The sequence below is a fragment of the Pholcus phalangioides genome, unplaced genomic scaffold (genome assembly GCF_987345545.1).
Source record: "Pholcus phalangioides strain wild (caught in Gottingen) unplaced genomic scaffold, Ppha-v1.0 ptg000008l_1, whole genome shotgun sequence".
Classification (NCBI taxonomy): domain Eukaryota; kingdom Metazoa; phylum Arthropoda; class Arachnida; order Araneae; family Pholcidae; genus Pholcus; species Pholcus phalangioides.
In genome coordinates this window covers 50178581-50199174 of record NW_028301601.1, presented here as the reverse complement: position 1 = coordinate 50199174, position 20594 = coordinate 50178581, and the positions used below count along the sequence as shown (strand labels likewise).

General features: G+C 38.2%; 1 protein-coding gene across 3 annotated transcripts in view; it reads right to left on the bottom strand.

Annotated features, from left to right (window-relative positions):
• Positions 1-14774, bottom strand: part of toy (paired box 6 protein twin of eyeless) — a 58845-nt gene extending 44071 nt beyond the window's left edge. For all 3 annotated transcript variants that reach the window (XM_089234858.1, XM_089234860.1, XM_089234859.1), the window contains exon 1: positions 14550-14774. The gene's annotated coding sequence lies outside the window, so the exon portion shown is untranslated. The remainder of the gene's footprint in view (positions 1-14549) is intronic.
• Positions 14775-20594: the final 5820 nt, after the last annotated feature.

Here is a 20594-nt window from a genome sequence, read left to right as displayed (position 1 = left end):
ATTTAAAAGCGTGCATTCTATCATTTCATGCAAGAAACAACAGAGTATCCATTTAAAATTATAGTACTAACCATGCTTATATATTATACCCGGATAGATGGCACTGGAATAGCTAAACCTGCGAGCATTAGCATTTTTAAATTTTTTAAGCACAAATTTAGCTATTATTAATCTACGAGGACCTATAACAAAAAACATGGCTTTCAGTTTGAAAATTTCATCACATAGACATCACGATGTGTTGAAAATTCCATCGCGCGCAGATGACGATGTTGAAAATTTCCTGAGGCTTCATAGAATTATAATGTTAAAAATTCCATCGTTCGGATCAGTGTTTCCCAAAGTGGGGGGTAATATCATCCCCTGTGAGGAGGGGGGCGTTAGAAGCTCAGGGTTTAGTATAGGATCATATGGAATGGCTTGAGGTGGGGGGGGGGCGATGAGAAGAAAAAATTTCTAAAGAAGGGGGGCGATGGTACGAAAAGTTTGGGAAACTAAATGGTTTAGATCAGCGGTTCTCAACCATTTTTTGACTTTCTGGTACGTAATGTCTATGGATACAAGCCTATTTTTTATTCATTCATTGAAGTTACTGTGATTTATTATCACTATTAAAAAATATTTAAAATTATTTTTTCCGAATTTACTGGGTTTTTTTTTTTTTTTTGTATTTTTGTATATTTCTCGAGCTGCAGCGGAGCCCCTGGGGAGTTCACACGGGTTCCGGCTCCGCGGAGCACCGATTGAGAACCGTTGGTTTAGATGTTACAAATGTCATCGCTAGACATCGTGATGTTGGGAAAAAAATCACGTCGGTGCCACTGTTGTAAATTTCATCACGCCTTTTATAATGCCTTTCAGAATCATATGAAACTTTCATCGTGTTGATGTAGAAAATTTTAACGTGCGAACATCATTATGTTAAACATTCTATCATGTGAACATCATTATGTTAAACATCCTATCATGTGAACATCATTATGTTAAAAATTTCATCATGTGCACATCATTATGTTAAAAATTTCATCATGTGCACATCATTATGTTAAAAATTTCATCATGTGCACATCATTATGTTAAAAATTTCATCATGTGAACATCGTGATCATGACAATTACTTCGCATAGACATCATGATTATGAACGGGTAAACATCATGGTGAGGGAAATTTCATCGTGCTTTTCATGATACCTCTCAGCATCATCGTGGTTAAAATTCCATCGCGTAGGCGTCATGATGTTTAAAGCCTGACTTGAATTTAAATGTGTAGACAACTGTCAAAAACCAAACCATCTGCGTACGAACGACACGTTGTGCGTTTTCTCTCCTATTTGTCCGATATTCAATGCTCTGATTGAGCGATTATTTCTTCAACCCCCCATGGCCCAATGCGTTACTAATGTCCCATTCGTCATGCAAAGGGGGTCTCTCATGCTGCTGGGAAGAATTTCCAGAAGGCGTGAAGTCAGAGAGGTTCAATAATAGTGAGCATGATATAAATGTACTCTCCAGCATCCAGTAAAGAAAAGAATTCCTCTATTCTGTAACACTTAATTGACTTTTGATGGATAGAAATGGATTCAGGCAGGTGCTAAGATTACAGTCGGATCGCAAAATACTAGCGGCCGTAAAACCAGATTTTAGTGCACAGATAACTTATTAAACTTTACAAAGCCATAGCTAGAAATTTCAAATTTATAGATGTCTTGAATGAAAAATTTATGTCTTAATTTAGTGAGAGAGTGTTTAGATCGGTGTTTCTCAAAGTTGGCAATATCGCCCCTCTGGGGGGGTGATGGAAGGGTCACGGGAGGCGGTAGAAGATTAGGATTTAGTACAGGATCCTATAGGTCAGATTTTTCCAACCAGTGTTCCGCGGAACCCTAGGATTCCGTGAGAATTTTTTTGGGGTTCCGCGGAATCAAAGGGGGGGGGGGTGGAAGCCCATACATCTCAGAACTTCAGTAACTTCAAAATCGACCAGTGGACAGACAAACAATATTCGTGTTTTTGGCTCCTTTCTTTTTTTTTTCCTATTCTCACGCAACAGTGAGGGAAAGTCCGTCAGACAACAACGGTCAAGAAGACTTCCTGAGAATTCGCATTCCCAAAACTCTCAAGACTTACCTACATGAGGATTTTATGAAAGTCTCTTCCACCAAAAATTCGGAATTTTCCTATTGTGCACAAAATGAAAGAAATGGAGAAAAAAAAATATTAAATGAGCATTTTTCCGTTATCCTCAAGCTATGTGCATAACCAGAATGAGGGAGAGACCAAATGAAAACGGACTTTTTCATTGATGCATAGCTCATGTTAAAATAACGAATTCATGATTTAAAAATTTGGAAGTGAGTTTTTTTTAGCAAGCTTGACAAAATTAACATTTTTATTAAAACGATAAAATAACCGAATATTATGAAAAATGATTCTGCCAGTAAAATATGGATCATATAGTCACACTATGAGTAACTCACACAAATATGTATATATTTTGACAATTTTATCTACTACAAATGGGGATTCTTGTTTCGCAGAGTGAATGGGGACTTTCGGGACACCCTGTAGAGCGAAGAAATATTCAAAATTTACCAAGGGTTCCGCGGAATAGACTCATAACCATAAAGGGTTCCGCGGAATAGACTCATAACCATAAAGGGTTCCGCGGAATAGACTCATAACCATAAAGGGTTCCGCGGAATAGACTCATAACCATAAAGGGTTCCGCGGAATAGACTCATAACCATAAAGGGTTCCGCGGAATAGGCTCATAACCATAAAGGGTTCCGCGGAATAGACTCGTAACCATAAAGGGTTCCGCGCGAGCCTGACCCTCAAAGTGATGCTGATGATGATTATGACGTCTATTCAAAAAGCCTCATTACTGAGAGTATTGAAAATGTGGCACACACACAAACCATTATAAAGGCATAAACTATTATACATATGGTAACAGGATTAGAGAAGTGACAAACGATTGTAAAGGCGTATATACACGTCTGAAACGCATTGCTAGGGAACCACGGTAGCCAAAGTAAACGTTTCGAAAGTGATTGTTGAGGCCCAAAATCCATTGTTACCCGACAGTTTTTCGTCCATTTCGGGCATTTGCCCAGCTTTGACGAACTTTTAAGGTAGCCTATCGTTCAAGTCGGGTCCCATTTGGCATATATAGAAAATTTGGCGACGATCGATCTAAAATTGTAGATTTGTATAGGGAACATACACACACACATACAGACAGACAGAAAATCAATTTTATATACATACTAGCTATAATACCCGGCGCTGCCCGGGTTTTCTTCAATGAGGCTGTGATATCTACACGTGAATATCTACCTCTTTCTTTGAGGGACATGCAAACCGTGTCTAAGTAAACCAATATGGCGACTTCCTGTGCGACTCATGAAATAAACAAATCTAGATTTAAAGAAACATAGAAATGAATATATACTTTTCTTTCCTTTTTTAAGTGGCGCTATGTATTTCTATTCCCCCCCCCCCAAACTTCAAGTTAATTATCTGCCTGTTTCAGCTTTCAAAAATGCTTAATTAAAGCTGTGGAATTTTTTCGATGTACTTTTTATGGGCCCATAATTAATTTTAAAACAACCTAAACTGTATGAATTGATGCAGTTGAATATTAAAAGACAATACGGAGACATTAATTTTTCATGCTTGAGAAGATATAAATAAAAAGTTGAAATCAATGTTATTACATGAATACCCAACTCAAAAGTAGGTCCGGCTAATTACTTCATATTCAATCTCCTGGGCTTAGTATACCTCTAAGCAAACACAATATTTCAGAAATCGGGAATTCTATACAATTTTTAAAATTATTGATGTGGCGGAAAACCCCACCAAATTTCAGCATTTCTGCAGTAAAATCGGCAATTTTAAGTGATTTCTATGAGTCTCACCCTTTTCCTGACCCTCATAGCGATGCTGATGATTATTATGACGTCTATTCAAAAAGCCTCATTACTGAGAGTATTGAAATGTAGTATTGTGTAGTATTGAAAGTATTGGCAAACCTTTATAAAGGCATAAACTATTATACATATACATATACTAACAGGATTAAAGAAGTGACAAACCATTGTAAAGGCACGTCTGAAACGCATTGCTAGGGAACCACGGTAACCAAAGTAAACGCTCGGAAAGTGATTGTAGAGGCCCGTAAACCATTGTTGCCCTACAGTTTTTTTGCCCATTTGGGGCACTTACCCTGCTCTGACAAAAATTCAAAGTAGCCTATCGTTTAAGTCGGGTCCCATTTGGTATGTATGCAAAATTTGGCGACGATCGATCTAAAATTGTAGATTTGTATAGAGAACATACACACACACACAGACAGACAGAAAATCAATTTTATAGATATAGATAGATATGAGAATGTTTTCCATACGAAAAGTATCAAAAAAAATCCTTGCCTTTTAATTTTTCTAATTAAAAGAAAACGAAAATAGCGGGGCAGGTCTGGAAAGAAAGTAAGAAAAAACAAGACTGTGTGTGGAGAGAATAAATCGATGGAAATGAGAAAACCATAAAAGCATAATAATAGCGAGAAAAGAAAGAGGAAAGAGCTTTTTACTCTAAAGAATATCGTATTTCACTAGTCTTCAGACCGTACCTTAAGAGACCGGTTTGAGACCTTATATAGAGGAGGGAAAGAACTGGTTGAAATCCACACCGAAGGTCAAGCACTGACACTGATATTCTAAAATGCAGCCTCTTCTTTTTTTATTTTAATGTGAGACTTTTAGAGAAAAGAAACACGAAAAACTTAATGAATTTTCGGTTAGGGATAAGAAGCGAAGCGTCTATCTATATCCCGGGCCGCCTGGGAGAGTTTTCACTGCAATGGACCGCGCCAAGGATGCCTCAACCTTTTGAAGAGCGCTGCCTCTTCGTTGGTTTGGAAACGTGTCGCGGGGCCTCACGTGACGCGGGCCACTTAAGTGATGTAAAACAACACCCCCCCCCGTCACGTAAATAAATGTGCCAGGGTCACTTAAGGGGTCTGTGAACATGCCCCTTCCCCATATCCTAGAGCTGGGCCCATAGGCTGGGAGCGTTGGAGCGCCTCTCAGGCAAGACTATTCATATCATTCGCCCTGAATGGTTAATTTTTAGCTTGAAAATTTTTAGCTGCAAAAAATATTATGACAATCGTCCCGGACGCCGTCAGTCCCGCCCTTGTGGGGGACATATCTGGGAATGTGCCATGGGTCAATTAATTAATCTGGGTGTGTGCAGCGAGTCAGTCAAGTGATATAGAAAGGTGCCGCAGATCACTTGAATGATCTGGAAAGGCACCGTGAATCCCTCAGGAATGTGCCACGTGTCACTTCAGTGATCTAGAACAATGCCTCAGGTCACTTGATTGATTTTTAAATGCATCGTGAGTCACTTAAATGATCTGTAAATGTGCCACTGGGGTCACTTGCTTGATCTGTGAATGTGTCGCGGGTCAATTGAGTGATCTGGGAAGGTGCCACGAGTCAATTAAGTGATCTGGGAAGGTGCCGCAGGTCAATTAAGTGAATTTAATCGCTTAAATGACCTATAACAGTGATTCCCAACGTGGGCGTTAACGCCCCCTGGGGGGCGATGGAATGTTCCCGAGGGCGGTAGAAGTTACGGGTATAACATAGGATCCTATGTTGCCAAGGGGGCGATGGTAGAAAAAAAATTCTGAAGAAGGGGGCGAAAGGGGACAAAAAAGTTTGGGAAACTATGATCTAAAACATAGTTACCCGAAGTTTCTGTTTCATCACCCCCTTCATCAACAATTTTTTTTTTTCCTCTCGTCGCCCTCAACTCAAGTGAACCCATAGGATCCCATGTTAAGTCCGTAGCTTCTATCGCCCCCTGGACCAATGTTGATGATATTGTTATGGGTTCAAAAAAAAAATTGGCTTTCATTGCAGAGGCAGGTATTTAACGCACGGCTCGCGGGGCCATTTACTGTCTCCGAAACTCTTAGCCGTGGTCCCGCCTACTAGAGGTGGAAAAGGGGGGTGTCAAGATGAACACCATGAATTCGGGCATTCTTCGGTTCCTTGGTATGGCCGGCATATCACTAAAACGTTGGAAACTTTTCTTCTACGGGTTGTTCCTAAACACTCCTCCGAGAAAAGGCGCATATGTCCATAAGGGTCCCAACGGTTAAGCATAATGGTTTGGACTGGACAAAAATTATATCCTCATCCGTACTTCCTAACGAGTCCTCTCTGTATCGGTCCTAACTAGTTTCCCCGATCGATTCCACGCAATATGGTGATGACATTTTGTTTTCACCCACCTCCAAAACTTTTCGCCCCTGATTGACAATTTCCACGAGCAAAAAGGAAAAAAAGAAAGCGAATATCCACCGATACATATACTTAACAATGAAACAAGTCCATACATAATCGCACAAGGGAAAACAGGGACCTTCCAGCATCTGGGAGGTTTTGCTCCTGGCTCCTGTGAGATATGCCTTTGCCCATTCTGTGCTCGCTAAAGGGGATGGAGGAACCAATTCATCCGTAAATCGCAGTTTCAGCGCGAATACAACATAGGCCTTTATAGAGAAGGAAGTTATATGGGGACCCTCTCTCTCTATATCCGTGCCGGGGACCCCCCCCCCCCCCGCTTCGAAATGCTGATCGAAGATATGGGGAGATTTTCGGATCCTTTGGATAGGAAAAAAAGGAGGTTTGAGTTGGCGAAAGGGGCCTCATAAAAGCTGGAATTGTGGCGGGTGGTGCGGGAGGGGAGCCTTCAGAATTTCATTCACATCCCCCCATCAACCTCCTAGGAATGGGGAGGGGGGAGGATTATGAATTCGTCGATAATTGCATTGGTTAACTGCTGTAGTTGTTCTCATGTGCGGCATCCACCAATTACGCTTCAATAATCATCATGTCTTTCCAATGTTCTATGCGAGAGATTTCTTCTTTTACTTTCGATATATTAACATATTCCTCTCGTGTAACCACATCGTCGTCGATGACATTGTTACCTAAAAGATACCGCAAGTTTGGCATGCTATGAGTTGAGAAAGCGAGGAATGGCCAACAGGCCAGATTTAGGGTCTTAAGGGTCTTATCAGTCAAATAAATATTTCTTACTCCAGTGGATCACTCCAGTTTTTAGGGGGGGGGGGGTCATCAAATTCTTTTTTCAGACGAAAGTTAATCACTTCTCAAATTTCGCTGCCCGTTCGGCTGGTTATGTTGCATATGCCTAACTACTGCAGCGTTGCTGGGCCGTCTAAACGCATAGGCTCAAATGCAGAGGAAGCCTCATGTAAATGAGATCCGATTGAAAATTTCGAGTGTAAGCATGTAGTTTGTTAGGCAGGTATTTTTAGCCAGCCAGGGATGGGGGCAAGGAAAGTCACTTCGTCCGTAGGCTCATGACGTTTTCCTGACGGCCCTGCTTGAGAGGCCTCTGATTACCTTGTATAGCAATGAATATCAACTGCGTCAGAATAGCATGGAGTGCTCAGGTGCATTGCTTGGCCCAAGTGCGCATGATGCTGTTATGGTGGCGCTTCTAAGATGACCATAGAAATGTTGAATATACAAATACGAAGGCCAACAACCTAGGAGAGGGGGAAAAAAAAGATGGCCAATCGAGACGGGGAAAAATCTCATTTTTATTATAACCGTTTAAGTTAAAAGATCTCAACTGCGTAGGTGTAAATTTGTCTTGAGCCCATGGACCCGAACCCCCCATCCCGATATCTTTTCAATGTATTACCCCCCCCCCCATATTTCCCACCTTCCCAATAATAACTGTTTAAATGTTTGATTTGAATCCCCCTCCCCAACATCATTGAGGCCTCCCAATATCTCCGATGACTAAAGTTGATTAGAACCTCCGATACACACCAAGTCAACAATCTTCAACCTATTTTGTAGTGAGCACCAAAAAAAGTGTTCGATGCTTGAGTCCGATTTTGTACCCGTGCCTGACATCCCAATCGAACACAAGTTGCATTTCAGGATTAGCATTAAGCTTATTACAGTTGTTGTTGTGAGAATATCCATACACGGGTGCTCTTCTGACGTAGACAGAGATGGTACACTCGATCTGAGAGAGGTTACAGATCCTTGTATGAATTTAAATTTTCATCATAGGGTGGGCAATTTTTTTCCAAGTCGTGCTACTTGCGATGCGCGTGTCACTTTATGAATTTTAACACTCAGACCATACGCCCGTTTTATAGGACACGAGCAATCTCTCGATTCTAGTAAAATATTGTTCGGCTGTCTTCTTATTTTCATAAAAATGTTCAGTTTGTCACTCTTTTGAAATCTAAATTGTTCTAGTTTTTCAGTCATAGATTCGATTATCACGATGCAGATTGCGTATGTACGTACACCGGAACCTGAGGACTCAGGGTGTTTGGGTCCCTCCAATAAAATTTGTAGGGGGAAGGGGGGCTAACTCGCTCCCCATCCCCCCTCAAGAATTCTGTGCGATGTAATTGTATTTTATACAATGCATGTCCTCCATTACGACGATCCTGAATCTCGTTCACATTGGGGCGTCCCGCAACCATGCCCAAATATGAAAAACCGAACGGAAACGCATCGAATACAGTCATCACAGTTATTATTTTGACCCTAAATAACGAAGCATTCAACTAATGGACTACTTACTAAATTAGTTACTGAGCAACACACTGATTTAAGTTTAGTTATCTAAGGGTTAAGAGGGCCTACAATACTAAATGGGAGCCCTACAAGATCATCAGTCATAAGAAAAGGATTGTTTAAAATTTGGTGAGAATTTCTTTTTGATTAAAAAGTAAAATAGAATTTCTTTAATTTTTGTAAAGTGTTCACGTCCCACTCCTGATACCACGGAGTTACTGATATCAGGAGTTACCGCGGGTTGGCCAGCTCCTGGTCTATGGCATATGTGTGACTTAAAGCGCGTTTGAGTTTCATTAAAACTCTATGGAGAAATCAATCATACAATTTAAAAATTTCGGTGGATTTTATGCTCTAATTTCTACGTAGCTTTGTTTCATTGTTTCGATATTTATGTCAAAATACTCGTCAATACTGTCCCGATCCGAACCGTTCAAGTTTCCTGCTATGGGATGTGTATTTAAGGTGTTCGCTACTGTAGTCGGAACTCCCGACGGTGAAATCCAGGACGGGTGAGCCCAGCGAAATCAGCCTCAATTTCGCAGGCCCCCGTAGTTTCCAATGACGTTACGTTGAGGCTCTGATCAACTGGGAGGAGAGACACGGGTCGGATTATTTCTCACCTGAACCAGCTGAGCTGAAAGCACGACCGAGAACAGCTCAGGCTGGGTCTACCAGATGAAGCAAAAAAAATTTAAGGGTCTTCATTCCGAGTAGTGGGTATCTAGCAGACTGACCGAAACCCCCGACCTACCAGACACGACCCAGGCTCTGTCCCTCCCGGGATAAAAGCCTTTTACCCTTGCGGGTTGGGTCGCGCTGGGGACCGAAACCCCCGGCACAGCTCGCAAACCTACTAGTACCACTACCACTTTAATAACATTTTTGCTCGGTGCCGAATATTAAAAAATTCCACAGGCCGCTCGTGGACAGTGTCAAGTGCAATTTCGAAATTTCTCACATAAAAATAATTGACACGGCAAAAGTAACGAATGGAGCCCGGATTACATGTAAATACATATGTTCATAGGCTTCTGCATATTTTAGAATTTTTTTATTAATGCATGTAAATGTTTAAAATTTAAAATATGCACTAAGAAATAGAAAATATGCATTTTTTAAAAATATCTGTTTTTTCCCCGGTGAATTTTTTTAACGCACTTTTTTTTGGTATATTATTTGGAATTTTTAACTTTTTTCTGAGATTTTTGGTGGTCTATATGCAAGTTGTATTTTAGCATTTTAATTGCATATTTTAACATTTCTATACGAATATTTTGGCATTTTATACGCATATTTAATTAAAATTCGCATATTTGCTTATTTTTATAGCATATTTCGACACTTTTTTTAATGCATATAATCTAGTAGTGAGTAAATTACGTGAAATAAAGATTATTAAAAAAACACGGTAAAACCTCTCATTTGCGGACACCGGCGAGGCAAAAAAAAATTCGTCCGTGAAAGAGGGGGTGACCGTTGGGCAGGGATTCGAAATTAATTCTGTACAAATACAAATACAACGCCACAACAGGCAAAATGCCCAACGAGGTGGCTGAGAAAAAGACTCCCATAACAAAAATATGAATGTCATATATTTCAAACATGCAGCGCCCCAATTAAAAATGCAATTACAAACAATATATGATAAAATATTACAAAATGTAAAAGGGTAAATGAAGCCGAAAATATTATTATTTGGCAGTAAAAGGGAGATGACCGTTAAGAGGGGTTTCTTCTTCCATTAACTTCCTACCATTTGTTTCCATCTGCGCGCAACTAAAATCAGTTAGAATGGAAAATTGTGGAATTTTTGTGTGTATCGTTTGTGGAAATAACCTACTTTAATTGCTTTATCTGACAACAGCAATGAGTCATAATCTGGACATTCAAATCATAATTTCAACTCACTGGAGTCGAATTGACAACGAATAAGGCAGGCCCGTAGCCAGAAATTTCGTTCTGGGGGAGGGACCACTTTCATTTCGGGGGGACCAAAATGATAGAAAGATTTGGCCATCTTTTTCCCTTTTTCGGTCATTTTCTCACATTTCGGGGGTGTCATCCCCAAGTCCCCCCCCCCCCATCGCTACGGCCTTGGAATAAGGCTTTTCAAAACTGTATTATTCTGATATATTTATAATTTCATATACTTATCCATAAATTTATACCGTTTCATTACATTAACCATGATCAAAGCATCATTAGGCTTACGATTTGTTTTTAATTCATATTTTAAATTAGTTTTACATGCCTTTTTCTTTGAGTGACTTCTGAGTTAATTATGAAGCTTTGAGTTAGTTTGTTACGATGAATGACATCGACCCTACGGAATATTCATTAAAAGAAGGAAAAATGTAGGCCTACACTGCTAAACTAAAATAATAATGAATTATAATCACTATTCACCCATTACGTAATGCACATATATAAAATGGATCCCGCTTATAACGCTTTTCCCGCTTAGTACGACTTTCTTCGTGGTTCCCAACTTCACAAATCATCATCGAGTTTTCCCGTTCAAATCGTTTTCAGACTTACATACAGCGTTGTTTCATGACGAAAAAATCCGTCCGCAAAAGAGGCTTGACCGACCGTTGAGCAGGGGTTTGAAATGCATGCTGTAAGTAAATAAAGCCGGAAATTATTGTTTAACCGCAAAAGATGGGTGACCGTTTTAAGAGGGTTTTTACTCTACTTGAATTAATAACTTCCGACTATTTGCTTTTCGTGTGCGCATAATGGGAAAAAAGTAGACTTTGTGTATCATTTGTGGAAATAGCCCACTGTAATTGCTTTATCGAACTTATTATAATTACAATTACTTATAAAACTTATATATACCCGCTTATTGCGATTTGCTTCGTGGGCCCCCCCCCCCCAAACTTTGCAAATGGTCATCGAGATTTCCCATTTAAAGCCTTTTCCCGCTTACAACGTTTTTTTTTTTTCTCATGACGGTTTCTTGGAAAACGTTATAGGCAGTAACCACTGTATTTGCAATAAACGTAGATTCGTTCTACTATGTGTTCGAAAAAAATCTTTATGAAAAAGATTGGAACTGTCTAATTGGATTTTTCTCTGGGATATTATGATCTCGCTCTTTTGTTTTGCAATCTCATTACGCTATTCCGAATTCTTTAAAAAAAATCATTCAAGAACCATTCCATTTCGGGACCCGTAACGGGTTATCAAATCCCTTTGATGCCTGGTAGGGGGACCTGAAGTAGGGGGGTGAAGGAGGCAATTAATATCCAGGCAATAGAGAGGTTAGGCAAATTTTAAGGAGGAAACAGAAACACCCTTATATAAAATCATCTACTTTCACGCAATGTTATTTTACTCTTAGTAACTAGCCTGGGCCCGCTCTACCTAAAAGGTTGAGCAGCTTACTAACTTACAGGTAAGTTGTAATTAGTAAAAATTGTATGACGTTCGTTTGACCATTTTTTTTTCCCTATGTGGTACTATCGAGCGTATGATTAAATTAAATTCTGCAATTGGAATTGCATACCATTTGGTTAATGATTTGAATAAAATAAAATTTTATCGTATCGAAATTGTCTCTTTACGGTGATACAAATACAATACAAATACAACGCCACAACAGGCAAAATGCCCAACGAGGTGGCTGAGAAAAAGATGCCCATAACAAATACGGATGTCACATATTTCAAAAATACAGCAACCCAATTAAAAACTACAAAAGATTCCTTTCCAGGAATTTCATTGCAAAACTTGTACCTAAGATTCTCAATGAAAAAAATTTCAATATATTATTTTTCAATCAAAACTTTTTATCTAGGAGCTTCAATGAAAAATTTCTTCAGGAATTTGAAGGAAAAACTTTAATTCAAGGAATTCAATGAAAAATTAAAATCTAGAAACTTCAATGTAAAAATAATATCTGGAATATTCCAATGGGAAAAAAATTCTATCAAATTTCTGTCAACGAATTGCAATAAAAACCTATATCCAGGAGTTTCAATGAAAAATTTCTATGAAAAATTAAAATACTGATAAAGCACTCTATTCGTCTCTTTACACTGGTATAAGAAAATTTCTATCCGGGAGTATTATTGAAAAACTCTTATTCAGGAGTATTATTGAAAAACTCTTACCCAAGAGTATTATTGAAAAACTCTTATCCAGTAATCTCAATGAAAATTTTCTATCTGGAATTTTGATTTTCAATGAAATGATCCCAATCAGAGAATTCTCTGATTCTTACACCGGAGAAATGTATTGGCGGACACATCCATCAAGAGAAGTCACTGATATCATAAACATTATGCAAGTAGACCTCGAGGAAAAAAGATTTTGCGATTGTAGTCTCTATCTATAATTCCGGATTGATTGTGTTCAGGAAAATGTTGTGGACGCATATGCTTTATCATAGTCAAGACGCAACAAGTTAATATGTTTTCAATCGGCGAGGAGGTGCCACTCGAGTGATGGAATTATTGAACGTGAATAAAACAATAACTAAATAGTAGTCGTCTAGTAATAGAAAAATAAATAAATAAGTCCTTGAAAAGGACATGTGTGTTGATGATACACTTGAACGCTCACCTTCAACAACCGTGAGGTCGTTCAGTTGGTAAGGATGAATTTCGACGAAAAACGAAAATAGTAATAAAGTATTGAATTCGTCTCTTCACGTTGATATGAGAAATATTTATTCAATAATTTCTATGAAAAATTTCTATCCGGGGATTTAAATGCAAAATTATTATTAAGGAATCTCTCTCACTGCAAGTTTTCTATCTGGAACTTCCAATGAAATATCCCAATCAGAAAATTCTTTCACTCTTACACCTGAAAAATTAATCAATTTCACAATGTGGAGAGAGCGAACACGCCTATCAATTGAAGTCGCAAATACCATCAACAATATTCAAGTAGTCGTTCTCTTGATAAATCGTTTAGAAAGATTCGCCGATATTGTACATTTCTGTGTCTACAAGGCATGCCTGACCGAATCGGTCCATAAAATGAACGTGGACACATATGTTTCACCATAGTCCCGATGCAACAAGTTAATATGTTTTCAATCGGCGAGAAGAGGCGTCGCGTATGTGAGAGAGAGTAAGTAATACCATTGAACGTGTAAATTTACTAAATAAAAAAAATAATAAACAACAGTGACCTAATGATAACAAAATGAATAGAACACCTTGAAAGTGGAAATGTGTGCTGATACACTTGAACACTCCCTTCACGGTTATTCAAGGGAAGGATGTAAATTACGATGGAAAACGCAAACACTGATAAAGTAATGAATTCATCTCTTAACGTCGGTATATAAAAAAAAATTCTATACGGGGAATTCAGTAGAAAATCTAAAATGAATTTCATTGAAAAATTTCTATCCAAGAATTTAAATGAAAAAATTCTATCCAGGGATTTAAATGAAAAATTAATACCTACGAATCTCTCAATGAAAGTTTTGTATCTAAGATTCTCACACAATGAAATATCCCAATTCTTTGATTCTCACATCTAAAAAAATTTACCAGCTTCACAATGTGAACATAGAGGACACACATCTATCAAGAGAAGTCACTAATACCATCAACAATATGCAAGCAGTCTCTTGATGAAATGATCGAGGAACATTCGGATATAGTATATATCTCTGTCTACAAGGTATGCCCGACCGAATCGGCCCAGAAAAGTAACGTGGGCACATATGCTTTGTCATAGTCTCGATGCAACAAGTTAATATGTTTTCAATCGGCGAGGAGAGGCGTCGCACGAGAGAGTAATAAGATCATTCATTGAACGCGAGTAAAAGTTGAATAAAAAAAAATAAATAATAGTTGCCTAATGATAGATAAATAAAAAAAAAAACCTTGAAAGCGGAAATGTGTGTTGATACACTTGAACACTCACCTTCACGGTTGTTCAGGGGAAGGATGCAACCAATCGTGTGAGCTTCAATCAGCTTCTCAGCACAGTCGTCCGTCCGTAATGTCACCTTAAATCTTGATAAAGTGAGATGTCACGAGGCACAAGGAAAAACCCCCTTTAGCCGCCAAAACCACAACGCCAAAGTTCCGGAACAAAGTGCACTCGTGAATTCAACGGATCGCATCGACTCCACGACTTCACGGTGCAAAATCGACGCGCAAAAAAATAAAATAATAAAACAACAAAATAATAATAAAACTAAAAGGTGGAGAAGAGAGTGAGGAGAGAGAAAACCCCGTTACGAAATACACTCCACCCCCTCCGTCCTCTCCGAGCGTCGACACACCTCCTGCGAGACAGCGGCGGCCAATGAGCTGGCGGCGGACCGTGACGTCACGCCAATCGGATATTTCCGAGTGAATGAGCAATCTGATTAGTCAGAGTTTGCCACGCCTTCGCGAGTGGTAGTAGACACGCCTTTCCGTGTTGTGGTCTAGTGTCTAGAGAATCCTTGCTTCTTCTCCCTCCTCCTCTTCTCCGAGAAGTCGATATTAGCGCTCTCCGACGGCGTGGAAAAATACTAAAAGAGCCAAAAAGCGGAATCTTGTGAGAAATCCTCTACGTGGAGGAAGTCCATCGAGGGAGAAAATGCTTTTAGTTGCGGTTTTTTGGGCTCGATTTGCATAGCCTGATGTTGTGTCTCTCTCTCGTGTGTGTGGAGATTCCGGTGGTAATCTGTTGCACATTTACCGGAATGAATCCCCGTTCGCTTGTGATTCGAGCCGTGGGGGGACCTAGAATCGCACTGGAATACGGAAAGACAATTTTTTTTTTTTTTTTTTTTTACTTATCAATATACGCGTCGACAAGATAGCATTTGCTAACTGTTAAATTGAAAATTAAATTTTAATATTCATAGCAGGCATATAGTTTGAAACAAATTTTCTTTAGCGTAAATTGTCCATTCAAATTGTGGGCCCCCCCATTGTCAGGGCCGCAACTGAGGGTAGGGCAGGGTGTACGAAAAGTTACTCTTCGTTCATCCAAAGTTACAAAGAGGGAGCCTCCGAAATGAATACTTTTTTTGTTTTTCATGCTATAAATTCATTATAAAAGGGGCCGGGAAAAGTCCTGCTTGGGGCCCTGCTTGAGGATGTTAGGTCATTTTGACAATGGGCAGGCCCCCATTGTCAAAAATGACACTTCCAAATAGGACAATTTTTTTCTACTATGAAATTTTTCTTTTTCGGGGGGGGGGGGGGGGTATACCGAGAAACCGAAGGATTCCGCAAAAAAAAAAATTGAATAAAAATAAAATGAAAAATAGTTGTTGATGTTTAGATAAAGGAAGACATTGATTTAATTTCGAGCGTTCTCAGAACATTGAATTTTATTTCGAGGGTTTCCGGAACATGGCTATTATTTCCTAGATTATAGATGTTATCTCATTCTACAAGGTTCATTTTCTCCAAGGTTTTGTTTTCCCATGTTATATTCTCAATATTCTCAAATAGGCTGCGGCATCTAATTCCTGCTTTGCCCACGAATCCCCTCATGTCAAAATCCGGCTTCAACTTATCTGTTTTATTTCTTCACACCTGTATATGTTTTCCAATGCCCTCTGTTTACCACTATATAGTAATAAACTACTTACCCATATACAGTAAAACTTCACTACAACGATACTCGATACAACGATAAATGCCTGTAAAACGATATTTTTTCAACTCTTGTTTCGAATCGCCTATAGTCTGATATTAAACTCCTCTCGATACACAACGATATATTTTACTACGATAAAACCCTCTATATCGATATTGTTGAGAAGATTTTAAAAATCCTTACAACGAGATATATATATGTATATATATTTTTTGTGTGTTTTGCGCGAAATATTCTCCAATATATTTTTATTTGTCACATATTTTAGTTTTTTTCGGGGACGTCTTATCGTATCGGTATTCCTAAACCCACCACCTGATCACCGAAAGTGTTGATGAAGTTTTCAGTATCACTTTTTGTGTGATACACCAAAGTGTATAGCGATAACACTCTTTACAGGGACAATAGAGATCTAACTGAATTCTGTTAACTAATCAATTAGAATTTTTTGCGGTGAATGAACACTCAAAAGCGCATTTTTTTTGGTGGTACTGACAACGTCGATTTAGGAAAGATGCTAACAACAGCATGAATTTGTGCACGTTATGATAATGTTGCCTCCCGATATGACGATAATCCCTCCACAATATTTTTTCTTGGTCCGCAGAATATCGTTATAGCGAGGTTTGACTAGCTACTTGATTTGCGTCCATGGCCCCCATTGAACAAGTAGGCCACACACAGTTTGAATTTCCAGGAACTTTAAATTCAGCTGTTAAAGACATAATAATATTCTTTTAAAAAAATAGCCATTGCTTCAATATATCCTAATAACATAGCACACACACATTGATCATGTACAAAAAATTAACCGATAAAATTGCAATAAATATCATTTAAAATCACCAGAGCCCGAATTATATGCACTAAAAAAGTAACGAAATATGTTCTAGATATATGGAAATATGCACTTAAAAATTCCAAAATATGCACTTATAAATGCAAAATATGAATAAAAAAAATTGGAATATGCATTAGAAAATTCAAAATATGCATAAAAAATCGCCAAAATATGCACTAAAAAATCCAGAAAAGTTAAAAATTCCAAAATGCGCCAAAATTGAGAAAACACGTGCATTTAACATAAATTAAATATTAATCAAACATTTATATTAATTAAATATTAATATAAAATGAATATTTATCAATATCAAAGAACTTTCTCACTATTTCTAAAAAATTTGAACACTTTTGACGTATACCTAGAAATAACCTTACAATAAAACGTTTGGTATTTTTAAAATACAGTATTACGAACATCTCTATTAATTCACTAAATTCCACCTGCAGGGGAAAAAAATCGATATCATGAAAATATTATAACGAATATTAATTTATTCATTTTTTTTTTTAAAGTCATTGAGTGACTTATAAAGCTTCAAAAATATGGACTTATTCTGAAAAAATTCTTTGATTTCACGCATTTATATACATTAATTCTAAAAAAATGGGGGGGGGGGCAAAATATGCAAATGCACACGCACTTAAGCATTTGTATATAATCCGGGTTCTAAAACTCACCATTCGGCTTAACTACAGGGGAACTTTTTTTTTACTGACACACAGCGCCATCTGCCGCTATGAAGATAAACTACAAACTATTTCCGGAGAGGAAAAGCATTGGAGCGTATACCGAAGCCGAATAGGAGTGAGATTTTCGCTCGTGATTTGCATAAGAATGTCAAACGAACGGGAGGACTTGTTTAGATATATATATATATTTATCTGATAAAACGGAAGAATTACACAAAAATAAAATAAAATGATTTAATACTCCGTGATTTACCCGATCCATCTTTTTTTTTTTCCTCCCACCCATGTTTTTGTTCCGTTTCAAGGTGCCTCAACCTCATTTGAATTCCGACATCTATCTCCTTTCATCAGAAGGATCTCTCTCTCTCTCTCTCTTTCTTTTTTTAAATACAAGCGAGAGTCCCGTCGACAAGCTTGTTTAACGTCTCGTTAAATTCGCTCAAAAATAGGAGAAAAAAGTAAAAATAGAAAAGAAAAAAAAGACATAGGATTTTAGCTTTGGGATTGATCTCAAATGCCAAGCAGACTGGAAAAATGTTCTTTATTTTATTCTTATTTTTATTTCATACTTCACTTGCCAAAGGTTTTTAGGTTGAGGAGAGAGAGAGAGAGAGCTCTTTTGTAGTAATAAGGGGGGAAAACAGAACTAAATGTATGTGACAAAAGTAGAAAAGGCAAGTTTCTGCAGTGACAAATTGTTCGAAACATCGTCGCTACAAATGACTGTGACACGTCGTGATACTTTTTTCGTGGGACGTTTTCTGTCACATCGGTGTGAACATAATTATGCTAATTCGTTTACTACGGTGACGATTTTATTCACTCTGGTTGACGGCGAGTGAGTTTTGTGTTGAAAATCGGATGTGGGGGGGGGGGGGGGGTTTGCGTGCGATAACATGGAGAACGTTCGAAGTGACGTTTATGATTGATTTATTCCAATAATCTAGACCTGTTTTTCTTCAACCGCTGGTCCGCAGACCGCTGGCGGTTCGCGAAAAGATTCCACCAGTCCGTATGTGACCGCTACTTAATTTTATACTTGTTTTAAATATTGTATCGCTTTTCCCCCCAGGGCCGTAACTAGGGGCAACAGTCCTTGGTCCAAAAATTTAGGGGGGGGGCAAGTTTTTAGTTGGGAACAAAGAACACCGTTATAAAAATCATCGAATTTTAAAGTTGTTGGGGGGGGCATCAGAATAATGACTCCCTCAGGTAAAAAAAAAATTCTACAGTGAGAAAAAGCAACCCCCACATTTGTAGTACCACGGTCTGAAAGGGTTGAATCAGTTTTTATTTGTTTTTTAACCGTCAACAGGTGCGTAAAATATTTTTTATTGGCTTTCCGCCAAATTTCATTTTTTTTTTTTTCAAATCAAATTTATTATCATATAACAGTACAAAAAAGAGGAAAATTTACCAAGGAGTCAATCAAAAAATGACCCATTTTGGTAAATGCTACTAAAAATTAGTATGGAAAACAGAATAGTCAACTAAAAAAAAAAAAAAATCAAAATTATTCAAATTAAGATAAAAATTCGTGGCAACAGAGGAGTGCAACTTAAAAACTTTATTATCTTTTATATCAATTAAAAATATATCTTTTATTTGCGAGTATACTTACAAATCCCTTCATGCATGAAATGACAAAGTTCATATTTTGCAAAATTTACTTTCTGACATTTCTCATTTCGGTAGGAATGTGTTACATGTCACAAAATGTAAAATCCATTCTGTGGTGCCTGATAAAATATATCCATTACTAAGATTTATAAAACATGCAGAAAAGGCTAAAGACAGTTGCGTTTTTTCTTGTTGATTTTTTTGCTGATTTTTATGAACTAGTTTTCGTAATGAAGCGATTTAAGTCTATGAATATGTAAGCTGCTATTTCCAGCTGAGTACGGGTCTCTCTGAGTCATCAAATCAATTTTCCTGATAGGGGTGTACTCTGGATCGACCTTTGAAGGTGGGGTGGGGGCGCAGAAAAATTTTCTTCCCGATAGATTTTGAGTTGCCACTTTTCAAAAAGCATTTAAATTAACATATATTGATAACTATAGCTACGAATTTCAGCACGAAGACCATAAGCCCCGTTTTACGGGACATGAACATTCTCTCCGTTTCCGCGAAATATTGGTCGTTCGGCCACCCTCTTATTTTTGCAAAAATGTTCAGCTTGTCACTCTTTTGAGTTGTTCTAAATTGTTTTTATTTTTGAGTCATAAATCAATGCAGATTGTGTATGTACGTATATCGGTAGAAGTTCATCTTACCTACTCATGTTGAGCATAGAAACCAGAACCCGAGTGCTCAGGGTGCTTGGTACCCCCCCCCCCCCCCAATAAGCCATTTTCATTATCATTTGAGACATCGATATTCCGAATCCTTTGATCATTAGAGTTGTCGTAGCTAACTTGCCCATAATTAGCACGGAAAAATACGGCGATTTGGTGATGACCTCAAATCATGCGGTTTTTCTTTTCGGACTTTAGCCAGGAATCATCAACCACTTCGTGAATTGGATGGCCAGAGCTCGAAATTCGGACATTGGTCGGGTAAATTTTTAACGGAAATTGACCATTTCGCGTATTGACAAATTTCGGACTTTGGCAGTAATACATACAAAACATACCAGACACGGTGACTTCAAAAAAAAAATCTTAATTTCAAAAATAAATTCAATACAGTAGAACATCTCGATAACGAACACCCATGGGGCCAAAAATTTTGTCCGCTAATGGGGAGGTACGACATACAGTGGAACCTCGTTTATACGACGTCTGGCTTCAGTCGAAATTTATTTCGAAGTGAAGATATATTACTGTGTGCGTG